General features: G+C 45.9%; 1 long non-coding RNA gene across 1 annotated transcript; it reads left to right on the forward strand.

Moving 5' to 3' along the window:
- Nucleotides 1-3,050: 3,050 nt before the first annotated feature.
- LOC119303185 lies at nucleotides 3,051-9,258 on the forward strand. The gene is made up of 7 exons (XR_005147846.1): nucleotides 3,051-3,357; nucleotides 4,623-5,027; nucleotides 5,123-5,214; nucleotides 5,851-5,899; nucleotides 6,012-7,214; nucleotides 8,051-8,134; nucleotides 8,970-9,258. It is a non-coding gene; the product is annotated as an uncharacterized LOC119303185 (long non-coding RNA).
- The last annotated feature ends 3,568 nt before the right edge of the window (nucleotides 9,259-12,826 follow it).

Here is a 12,826-nt window from a genome sequence, read left to right on the forward strand (position 1 = left end):
GCCACCCATGGTCGGTGGTGCCTCGTGCCTCCTCCTCCTCCCCGGGCATTCCCTCCAAAACCCCACCGTCCTCCATGCCGGCGCCCATCCCGCACCCGCATCCAACCAATCAAGTTTGCAGAGGCAACTCCGCGGCCAGCCGCGTCGTGTCACCGGATGCGGCTTGTTTATGGAAACGCCTCTTTGGACATTCCGTGGCTTGTTCAATCTCGGTGCTGCTTCCTCCGTTTTAAAATAAATTAACCAAAAAAACATTCATTCATGATAACATTCAAAAAACCAAAATTTACAAAAAGGAAAAAAAAGAGAAAACGAATTTGATATACGGTCCCAGTTCGTGGGCGTTTTCCAGTACAGTGTGTCACAGCAATACCAACCCGACGCTGACGGTACCAAGTTCACACCTATCCGGCAAAATGGAAAACGATGGCAAATGCCACGAAAGAGAAGCCAATCCTATCGCTGATTCGTGCTTAAGAGCATCTTCAGCCGTTGGCCTCCTAGGAGGCGCTAAAAATCGCCCTCGGGACGCACTGGCGCAAAACGCGCGCTGGGGGCGTGATGCCATCCAGTCGCGGCGCCCACGGGATTTTTTTGAACGGCGCAAACACGGCGAGTTCATGCATATTTCGGTGACTTCAAACCAATTTCGATCAAACACGGCACAAACACGCCCGCTCATACATATTTAAAGTATTTTACAAAAAGAAAAAACACACTACTAGGTCCGCCCGCCGTCTCGCTTGCCTCGCCGCTCCTCGCCAGCCGCCGCCCTTGCAGTTCTACATGCCGAGGAGGCTGTAGAACCGCGTTTAGTCGCCACCGCCGCCGTCGTCGTCGTCGCCGCCGCCTCCTTCGTCGCCGCCGTCCCTGCTGCAACCGTCCCCCGGTTGGCGTGGCGGGTTGGACGGTCCGGCGGCGTCCTCGTCGTCGTCACTGTCGAGGATCACGACACCGTCCTTGTCCTCGCGCCCACGCTTGCGGGCGGCGATCTCCTTCAGGGCCCGGGTCTGCCGGGTCATCTCAGTCCGGAGGTAGTCGTCGCGCGCCCACCGTAGGGCGTCCGCGTCGGAGAAGCCGCACCGGGCTATCTCCTTGTACTCCGGGGGGAGACTAGGCTCCATTTGGGCGCGACGAGGACGAGGCGCCCGGAAGCGGGGGTGGAGTCGGCGATGCGAATATCGGAGCTGCGGGTGCGCCGGCTGACAGGCGTGTCCTGAGGCTCCGGCTTGACAGGCGTGTCCTGGGGCCCCGGCTTGACGGGGCGGAGGCAGGGAGAGCCGGTCGACCGACCGGACGAGGAGGAGGACGCCTCGGGGTCCATGCGCCTCGGCGGCGAGAGAAGGACGGCGGGGAGGGGTACTCCAGCCTCGGCGTGTTGCCGCCCTCGATGTACTCGAGGACGGCCTCCAGCGTGCGGCCGGGCACGCCTCACCATCGGCGCCGCCCCTCGGAGTTGAGCCTGCCGGAGGGCACGACGCCGTTGGTGGCCTCGAGCTGCTCCGCGTGACGGCGGCGGAAGTACGGCTCCCAGAGCGGGCTGTCGGGGACGTAACGCGGCCCCTCCCTCGCCGCCCGCGGCAGAGAGGCGCGGATACACGCGATCTCCGCACGACGCGCCGCCCCGGTGGGCGGTGGTGGCACCGAGACCCCGCCGGCGCTGATTCTTCACGCCCCGGGCACCCGCATGTCCGGCGGGACCGGGTACTCGGCCTCGAAGAGGAGCCGAGTTTCGTCCTCGTGAAGGTGGCGGCGGCCGAAGCCGTTCGCCGCCGCGCCGTCGCGTGGGAATCGCTCGGCCATTTCTTTGAACTGGGACGGCGAGGGGAGAGGGAGGAAGGGGAGAGAGAGCGTGTCGGCGGTGGTGGAGACTCTGTGCGTGCCACCGGCGCGCTGGGGTCGTCTTATATAAGCGGAGGCGGCGCGAGCGCGCGTGACGGCCTTGTCTATGCGTGGCATGCGCAGGGACGCGCGTACTGCGCCGTCCGTGAGGCATCAATGGCGGAGGCTGACCGACACGGCAGCGTGCGGCAGCTTTGGCATTAATCCGCCGCGGGAAACGAGGCGATGAGAACGACGAAGCGGCGAGAAGCGAGACGAGTCGCTGGTAAGGAGGGCCCGCGGCTCTTTCACGCCAAAAACGATTCGCCCGGCGCCCTCCAGCGCGCCGGGTTTGGGTTAGGTCCGCCGGCGCCAATTTCGATCCGAGCCGACGAAAATTGAGCCTTTAAGGATGTGACTGGGCCGATTTTTTGACACCAACAGCTGAAAAGTCGACTGAGGGGCCTTATCGGGGACGCGGCTGGAGATGCTCTAAGAGCTGGGATAGAAACTGCTCATGCGTCACTCGGTACCCGAGTTTCAAACGGCGTGACACTGACTTTGCTGCCTGGCTACTCAAAACAATCCGGGTTAAATTGGTCATTTGTACTTGTACCAGCACGTACAAGCAACAGGATTTCTGAACCGAATGCCCCGTCGTCCTTTTACAACGACAAAGAAGAAGCGAGTGTCCTGGGCTGAGATGACACAACGGGCCGAAAATGGATCTGTGGCCCACGAGGTTTTCTTCGTTAGGGAGTTGGGCTTAGTTCAGCATTCGGTGGTCACTAGTTTTTCTTATCTACATCACTATAAAAAGAAGAGAGGGGCAGATCCAAACAATCACATCCATCTATCATCAAAATTTAATAGCTCTTAATTGTTCTGTGTTTAACACTACAAATCACGCATCAAGTCACAATCGATCGATCTCTAATCTGCCCCGCAGTAAAAAGGGAAAAAAACCGCCCGCACGACCTCCTTCTCCTCCCGCACGACCTCCTCCTCCCGCGCCGTTCGCCTCGCGCAGCCGCGCCCTTCACCGCCGCCTCGCGCGCCGGAGCCACGGGAAGCCGCCGCAGGTCACCGGGAGCCTGCCCCTGCCGCGGGTCGCCGCCTTCCCAGCCGCGGGAGCCCGCCCCCGCCGCGGGTCGCCGCCTCCCCAGCCGCGAGAGACCGCCCCGCCGCGGTTCGCCGCCTCCCCAGCCGCCGGAGCCGCCCCGCCGCGCCCTTCGACACCTCCGGAGCTGCAGCTTGGCCGCCACCACTCCGCCGCAGCTTGGGGGCAATACCGCGGGAGGGGTCGTGCCAGCGGGCGCTCCGTGATGGACGCGAGCATGGGCCGTTGTCACCGCCTGCTGCTCTCCTCTGCTGCACCAGGAATGCGAGCTAGGGTCTCCGTCGTCGTTCCTCCATGAGGCCGGGAAAGCCAACACCGCCGCAGACGGTGTGGGGCTACCCGCCAGCGCTGGTAGCTTCCAACGAGCATGTGATGTGCCTGGTCCGCAACGGTCATGCCCCGCGCTTGCTGCCAAGGTAAGGATGCTTTGGACCAGGGGCTTGCAGTAGTAGATTGGCCAGAACTACATCCATGACTGCTTCGTGAACAGAACTGCCATATGTATCCCGATATGAGGCGACATTTGTTTTGTCTATCTGCGTGATGTGAGATTATTTACTCTTTTCTCAATTGGGCTTGTGCATGAATTAGTGGATGCACATGATATGCTTCTAGATGTAAGTTTAGATATTGAGTTATTCAGTTGTGTTAGGAAATCAAGCTCTGGGAGATGAGTTAGGCCCCGCTTGGATACGGTGTAAATTTATACATCCGGATTTAATCTACAGGTGTATTTTACCGGCTGCTGTGTTATTTCCTCCTAAATTGAAAACGACGGCTGGAGGTCTGTTTTGATTACAGGGGTATTTAGGAGCAAACCGACAATCCAAGCAGAGCCAGTGGTTGTTTTTTAGCACTTTATGAATTTAGCTACGATTTTATGATGTTGCAAAAGACAATTGAATTTTATGAAAAACATGTCTGGTATTTTGTTCGAATACAAACTAGATGCTTCGTTCTTGCATACCTTAACCCAACAATGTAAATATAAGTGTGAAGTCCTATTCATTTCTCACTATAGGTTGCATGGCGCTGTACACAAGTAATTTTTTCTTTCTTCTTTCTTCTTTGTGAGACGATTTGGAGTTAGGGAATTTTTCTACTCTCTCCGTCCCATAGCTTGAAAAATGATCTTATATTGTAGGATGGAGGGAGTATGAACTAAAATTTTAGCATAGAAGTAATGCTGACTAAGCTGGTGAAATCCTTCGACTGAGATTCTCTGATTGATTCCCATGATTATATCGTCACACTTTAGGAGATGAGTTTATTTACATACATGCTTTGAGATTATATCTTTGTATTCATATTAATGGCTGGAGCACACATTTCCTTTTATTTATCAATTATATTTTTTCTCTCCAAATTCAGGATTCTAATCATGTTCACGTTTTAAAATAGTTGCCAGGGAGCATGCTTATAATCTTTGTGCAGACCAGCGAATCAACAATACTGTTAGTTTTGTGTAAAGAGAAATGTAATAAAGAAGCCATAATTTTTCTGAAGGTTTCTTAGTTTAAGGAAACAACAAAATTAACCAATCTATTACCTAAGGTGAGCATGAAGACACTTTCATACGATGCCTTAGTAGTATGGAATATGTATATTCCCTTTTTGAAAGTTTTCTTAAACTAATTAGCGTCCCATTAAATTATTCTCACAGTTTACATGTTTTTATCAGGTCAAGCAGGATGATATCTCTGTTGTTCTCATGACATTTGGGATGCTTGAAACTTTATTACCTTTTGAGCGAAGAGCCGCCTTTGTTTTCAGATACTACCTGCGCAAAAAATCCCTACCAAGCGTTTGTAGAGAAGCATATGGGAGCTAAGATAGTTATGAAAAAAGAGACTTTGTTATTTATTTAGTACTGAAATCCATAACATGGATGCTAGAATCTTTTTTTTGTATATAATTGAACAAAGTGATTTTTTTCCAGATCATAAATTGCTTGGAAAAATGTAACATCGATGCTAGAATCCCGACGAGACTATGGCTGGTGATGTAGATTATTTTGTATGCTGATGGTGCCGTGGCGGCTGCATGGCGGAGGGCTGCACGCTCGACTTTGACATCGCCGTCCGCAGTCCGCACCTGCACTCCTTTTCGGCTTTTCCCATTCCTTCTTCCTTTCCAGGAATTGGCTGAAGATGTTTTTTTGTTTTGTGTGTGCCTGTGCAGTATATGGTGGCGGGCGGGCGGAACCTCTTCGCACTGCTCCCGGAGGCGTCAAGGGCGTCAAGCCCTCTGTCGTGATCGAATCGGGCTCCCAGGTTCAGTCCCATCTTCGCTTTGCTCCCTCACTGCGCAGTTTCTCTCCTATCTGTCGAGATTTACTATTATGTCTCTCTACTGCTATTCTACTGAATTGTGTTCTTGGAGCATCAAAGCCAATTGCTTTACTGCAATGAAAACAAAAAGAATTTAATATGTTGAGTTTACCTCAATGAAAACAAAAGGAATTTAATATTGTATACGTGTTACATGTCACAATATGTTTAGTTCCTGTTAGTTCTGTTTATTTGCATCTTCTGCTACAGTCCATGGACACATGCAACATATGCAGAACCACAAACTAGGTGCAATCTGATGTTCCCTTGGTAGAACCTTCTTTAAGAAAATAGTACCCAATGTTCGATGCTTTTCACTCTCTTTTGGTGATTATTTTGTGATTCTGTAAATAAAGGTAAACTATTTTCGGATCCCCCCTCCCGGCAGCACACTCATCATGCAGTTTAATACAGCTTCTGATATATCTTGCACGTTTGAAACTATTATATTGTATATGAATATATGAGAACGGACGTTTGGCTCTCGGCCTCCATGGAGGCCTTTTTTTTGAAAAAGAATCAAAATTCAAAATTTTTGGTTTCAAAAAAAATCTGAAAAAAATCATGACCCCTTTGCAGTGTTTCTTTGGAACACTGGATTCCACTACCACGTGCAATCATTTATTAGGTAATATCTGGACCTGTACACACCCAGATTTCGGGGATTTATAATGCGAGTGAGTTATTATGTTACTTGAATTGGTGTACGTAATCTGGTTTTGTTTGGGCTTTGTTTTCAGTTATTCCAATAGGTCACGGACTTTCCACGCGCTCAGACAGCAACATTCTTTATCCAATGGGTGATGTGATTTTTTATCCATCTGAATATTGTGTTATCATTTGTTTTAATTCAAGTGATATTACACAAGTAGCTTGCTGGGTATATTTTACAATAGTTACCTTTGGAAATTTCTTAGAGATTATAGATGGGACAGAGACAACATTGCAGATACGTCGCAGCTGGGCACCATGATCATTGCCCCCATACCTCCTTTTTATGTTATGAAGATATACATGTAGGTTTCCTTTTTGGTAATTTTTGGAGATCATAAATGATATTAATATTAGAGAAAAGTATATTTTTCGTCCCTCAACTCTTGGCAGAGTCTAAGATTTTGTCCCTCGACTTCGAAACCAGAAAACTTGCACCTCCAACTACTAAAACCGAACAAGGTTCATCCCTGGACACGGTTTTGACCGGTTTTTGTGCTGACTTTCGCCGGTTTTGATCCTGTTTTGACTTTTGAGTCAAATTCACGTACTTTCTTCAAGTCCGTTTATTTTTTCAGGTCCGCATACTTTCTACAAAAGTTCATGAATTTGAAAGCAGTGCACGAACTTGAAAAAAGTACACGCATTTGAGAAAAATACTTGAACTAGAAAAAAGTATGCGAATTTGGAAAATTGCGTGAACTTGATAAAGTACGTAGATTTGAAAATAGTGCGAATTTCAAAAGGATATGTGAATTTGAAATTTTTACGTGAACATGAAAAAGTACAAATATTTAAAAAATGTACATGAATTTCAAAAGATTCACAGATTCAAAAAATATACGCGTATTTAAGTCAGCACCGGTCAAACCGGGGTGAGTTAGCACCAAAACCACTCAAAGCTGAGACCAGGGATGAACCTTGTCCGGTTTCAGTAGTTGAGGATGCAAGTTGTCCAGTTTCGAAGTTAAGGGATCAAATCTAGACTCCGCCAAGAATTGACCGGTTGAGCTGCAATTTGCAAGGTTTCTTGTGTCTGTGTGTACGAACAGATCGAATCAAATTGAAGTGACTTTGATTAATTTCCTTTTCAAAGTTATTGTTGGGCCAGCTATTAACCTCTATAAAACATTTATCTTCACTTCTCTTTTGCTGCCAGGAAATCTGGTGCAAGCCCCACTACAGTTTTATATAAAGATGTTGGAGGCAGCATCGGAAGAGACAAGTCTGCGGTAAATTTCTCCCTGATACTGTAATAGTGTTATCTATAGTCTTAGAAAAAAAAATCAACATTTACTGTTATCTGAAACGTATGTTTTCTTAGCGTTTTCTAGCATTTTCTGGTCATCAATTGACTTATCATCCTATCTTTTTGTAAACCATGGAATTTTTAAAGTTCAAAATAGCGTGTACATCAACTATTTCACTTCACAGTGATAAATGGATGGAGTGCTTGTGACACAGAAAACCTCTTTTGTGGATCTAACAACAAAAATCTGTTTTCAGTATTTCTTTGGATATGGAAACTTTTTTGGATCGTCACCTAGAAAATAAATTGGCACAAGCTTACTGACATAGAGTTGCAGGTCAGCGTGAGCTAAAAATATTTAAATTCAAAAGAATATTTCCGAGATAGTTTGCGGTTCCTATTTTTCTGGTCATGCTTTTTTGAAAATAACTTTTCGTCATGCTTGCTTTTATACGGCTTGTTGAAAATTCAATTTTACTATTAGAAGATGATAATAAATCAGATTCATACTGGAGTTCACTTTTCTTGAACAGAAAACAGAAGGATCAGGTTGTACGTGATAGAATATATGCCTATAAAATGAAAAGGATAATAGATTCCTAAGTACTAGAACTGTCATACCATTCCCAGGAAGTTGCTTCTTGATGTCATTCCAGAAAATAGAAGGATCAATAGAATGTTCTCGATGATCATTTTAGGTGTCCTTTTAGGTATCAACACCAAATAGCAGGGCTTCATCTTAGTACTGATCAATAGGAGCATGTTCGAACTATTGCATAAGTAAAAATAATTTCTTCACGACTTCTCTTATGCTCCCAGGGAATCTTGTCCAAACTCCACATCGCTGTCACCGAACAAAGTGGGAGGTGCAATTGAAAGAGACCAGCCAGATTCTTCTTCCGGGTATTAAAAAGAAAACCTGGCTAGAGATTTCATGCCATGCCATTCCATTTATGTTTGCTTGTGTGCTTATCATATCTGATTACATGGTTGACATTTATTTCATAATTAGCATATACTTCGACACATGATATGTTTTTCTTTATTTATGGACAACAAGATACGTTTACTTATTGTGATCACATAAGTGAACAAACATAGCCAACGGTTAAAGTTTATATCTACTATGTATATATTTTTTCATTCACACATGTCTCACTGTCTTTTAAGCACTTAGAGAGAACTGGAGATTGCTCTCATTAAATGTGAACAAGATTGATGTTCTTTTTTTCCAAAATAGTAAATACTGTGTTCTCTTGATTGTTTTTTGATTTTTCAGCTTACCTGAATCTAAGAAGTCCGACCATCAATTAATGAGAGATTTTTGCTTCTATCATTCGTGGAACCATAGAAATGAAATACAGACCGCGCCTCAACCAATACTTCACAATCTTTTTGCCCGAAGCAAACAGTATCATTATTTATATATTCTAAATTAAAATATTTTCACTTGTGTGCTCAAGTAAAATTTTACTGCTTAAAGGAGAAGAAACCATTTTATCACTCCTACAGTTCACAGGGAGAGAGAACAAGAAAGAAAACCTTCCACCACAATCTTGTCTTCCTACTTACTTTTACTTACCAAGAAGAATCAACAATAAGGGAATCTTTTAAGGAAATGGATAAAAGATCATTTTCAGTTAGTAATGTACAACTCCCAACTTGTCTCTTTTACTTCTTTTTCTGTGCATGTGCACCCTGTTGAATGGTGTTGTACTTGTACATACTGGAATTGCAGGCAAAACAATGTGATGGATGGTCTAAAAGATTATCTGGATGAATTCATCTCCAGGGTAAAAGAAGCCAGGCAATGTGCATGACGTTTGATTGGAAATAATGTTACCTTGAAAATGTACGAGTGCTTTGTTGGCATCTGACATTGCAGAATCAAACATTGATGCATACCTTTGTAAATTCTCTTGGGGAGAAAAAGTATAATTTGCAAGTTGCAACATTGATCCCAAAATACATGGTGTTCACACATACCTATTTTATGTAGTTTGTGATAAACCAAAATGTTCAGTCTTTGAAAGTACCATCAATGACCTCTATTTATATGGAGAGTTATGAAAAAATGACATAAAACAACTTTGAACCTCTCTTGCTAGATGTAAGGGACTGAAAACATGGTTTTGGCCCTATATGATGAATGTTGCCTTGGCTGTTTTTTTGTGTGTGTCATCTTATACTACCATCAACAACTATAAGTATATGGTAGTACGAGACATGCACACAAGGTGTTTTTGATTGGGAGTGGATGCATCTTTGAGAAGAGCATTAGCAGAGACGTACGTTGCACGTGCAAGCTTACTAGTCAGATAAAAACTCCGAGGGACGAGTGCATATACCACAACATCCCGAACACCTGCTGCATTTTAGTATCTGAAACGAAAAATGCTGAGCAATTTGTGAATTGTTTCACAATTCTCCGGTTTAGCTTCTTAGGGCCGCTGGTTGTTTGTTCCACGGTGACACGGCGTACTTATTGACAAGGGACGAGGCATCGCTTTGACGAAGGGGAGACATAGAACAGTCATCACTTTTCAATGTTAGCGGATTTTCGTACGGCAAGCTGCACACCACTGATTTGCTAATTGAGTACTTGCTAATTGAGTACTTCTTCTGTCCGAAAATACTTGTCGGAGAAATGGATGTATCTTGACATATTTTAGTTCTATATACATTCATTTGTATTCATTTGTATGCATTAGTGTGACAAGTAATTTCGGATGAAGGGAGTACTTTCTAACGAACCTGCATCACTATCGGCCCTGCTGCCTTCTTCATCGTCTGTTTCTGTCAGCTCGATTGTTCAGATCCACCTCACCAAGCCTATGTATGCCAGCTTCTCCAATGTCATGCTCTTGTGTAAGTGGGGTGTTAACTTCTAGCAATGGCTAGCTCCCAGTGAAGGAGGTATCATACATCTCTGGATTGGGTACATTGTGGGCTTGTGGCTGGCGGCTCGAGACTTATGGCCATCGTAGCATACCGGCGCGCGATTAAGGTCTATGTCGCAGAGGATATGACCTGACTTCACCACCACATATATGACAAGGATCTTGATGCAAGATTCACCGACCATTCTCCCAAGAATAAGCCTCTGCCAAGGCGATCATCAAGCAGAATGACCCAAGGTCTATGTCGGCGTCATATCTTCCTTCCAACCTTACTACACAATTGTACTCCACACCCAGCTCTAGTCTGGCCCAATCAACCAGTTCAGAAAAGAGTTGGCTCCTTAGGGAAACATAAGGCACGGCTACGGGTGTCCACAAAACCACACCAGTGGTATATTGAATGTTAATAGTGCCGCTATGATATAAATGCAATACATTATGGCACGCCATCCTTCATAAAAAGGGAATATAACAAATATTAACCAGTGCGCCAGATACAAGTTGTTCCTGTACCATGATAAAGGATATAAAGCTACTTCGTATGCTCTAATTAGCTAAACTTGCCCAGACGAGATATGTCATATAGAACTGATCTACAACCTCCGAACTTGATTCATATAAACCCTTACATTACAAACTAAGACGAGTACTTGGTGGTTTCGGCAGATCTGGCTGCAGGTGCGGCATCTCCACCCTTCCACTCTTCGACTGTTGGGGATTTCAAATTGGGCTTGGGTTTGGCGTTCGGATTGGTGTAAGGTTGGTGGGGGTGGGGGATGCAATAGGAGCAGCACACGAAAGGGGTGGGGCCGGTCGTTAGCACGGCTGAGTGGAAAGGGGCGGGGGTCCATAGGAAAGGGGTGAGGCTGCAAGGGATGTTCGAGACGGCGGTCGGCGAGGACGCTACCAGTGGAACACGCCGGCAAGGTGAAGGAAATATGCCCTAGAGGCAAGAATAAAGTTGTTATTTATATTTCCTTAATATCATGATAAATGTTTATTATTCATGCTAGAATTGTATTAACCAGAAACTTAGTACATGTGTGAATACATAGACAAACAGAGTGTCCCTAGTGTGCCTCTACTTGACTAGCTCGTTAATCAAAGATGGTTACGTTTCCTGACCATAGACATGTGTTGTCATTTGATAAACGGGATCACATCATTAGAGAATGATGTGATGGACAAGACCCATCCGTTAGCTTAGCATAATGATCGTTTAGTTTTATTGCTACTGCTTTCTTCATGACTTATACATGTTCCTCTGACTATGAGATTATGCAACTCCCGAATACCGTAGGAACACCTTGTGTGCTATCAAACGTGACAACGTAACTGGGTGATTATAAAGATGCTCTACAGGTGTCTCCGAAGGTATTTGTTGAGTTGGCATAGATCGAGATTAGGATTTGTCACTCCGTATTTCGGAGAGGTATCTCTGGGCCCTCTCGGTAATGCTCATCACTATAAATCTTGCAAGCAATGTGACTAATGAGTTAGTTGCAGGGTGAAGTATTACAGAACGAGTAAAGGGACTTGCCGGTAACGAGATTGAACTAGGTATGATGATACCGACAATCGAATCTCGGAAAAGTAACATACCGATGACAAAGGGAATAACGTATGTTGTTATGCGGTTTGACCAATAAAGATCTTCATAGAATATGTAGGAGCCAATATGAGCATCCAGGTTCCGCTATTGGTTACTGACCGGAGATGTGTCTCGGTCATGTCTACATAGTTCTCGAACCCGTAGGGTCTGCACGCTTAACGTTCGATGACGATTGGTATTATGAGTTATGTGGTTTGATGAACAGTAGTTTGTTCGAAGTCCCGGATGAGATCACAGACATGACGAGGAGTCTCGAAATGGTCGAGACATAAAGATTGATATATTGGAAGGCTATATTCGGACATCAGAATGGTTCCGAAGAAGTTCGGGTATTTTTCGGAGTATCGGGAGATTACCGGAACCCCCGGGAGAATTTATGGGCCTTATGTGCCATAAGAGGGAAGCACACCAGCCCACAAGGGGCTGGTGCCCCCCCCCCTTGGGCAGGAGGCCGATTAGGACTAGGAGAAGGCCCCCCCTTCCTTCTCCTCCCCCTTCCCCCTTTCCAACTCCATGTGGGAGGTGGAATCCTACTAGGACTAGGGAGTCCTAGTAGGACTCCACACCTTGGCGCGCCCCCCTAGGGTTGGCTGCCTCTCCCTCTCCCTACTTTATATACGGGGGCAGGGGGGCATCCTAGAACACACAAGTTGATCTTTTAGCCGTGTGCGGTGCCCCTTTCATAGTTACACACCTCGGTCATATCGTTGTAGTGCTTAGGCTAAGCCCTGCGTCGGTAACTTCATCATCACCATCGCCACGCCGTCGTGCTGACGGAACTCTCTCTCATCCTCAACTGGATCAAGAGATCGAGTGACGTCATCGAGCTGAACGTGTGTTGAACGCGGAGGTGCCGTACGTTCGGTGCTTTGTTCGGTTGGATCGCGAAGACGTTCGACTACATCAACAACGTTACTAAACGCTCCCGCTTTCGGTATATGAGGGTACGTACACACGCTCTCCCCTCTCGTTGCTATGCATCTTCTAGATAGATCTTGCGTGATTGTAGGTAATTTTTTTGAAATACTGCGTTCCCCAACACAAGGTGGGTATACGATGACTATGAGTGTGGATTTGGAAAGT

Source organism: Triticum dicoccoides, chromosome 5A (genome assembly GCF_002162155.2).
Source record: "Triticum dicoccoides isolate Atlit2015 ecotype Zavitan chromosome 5A, WEW_v2.0, whole genome shotgun sequence".
Taxonomy (NCBI): domain Eukaryota; kingdom Viridiplantae; phylum Streptophyta; class Magnoliopsida; order Poales; family Poaceae; genus Triticum; species Triticum dicoccoides.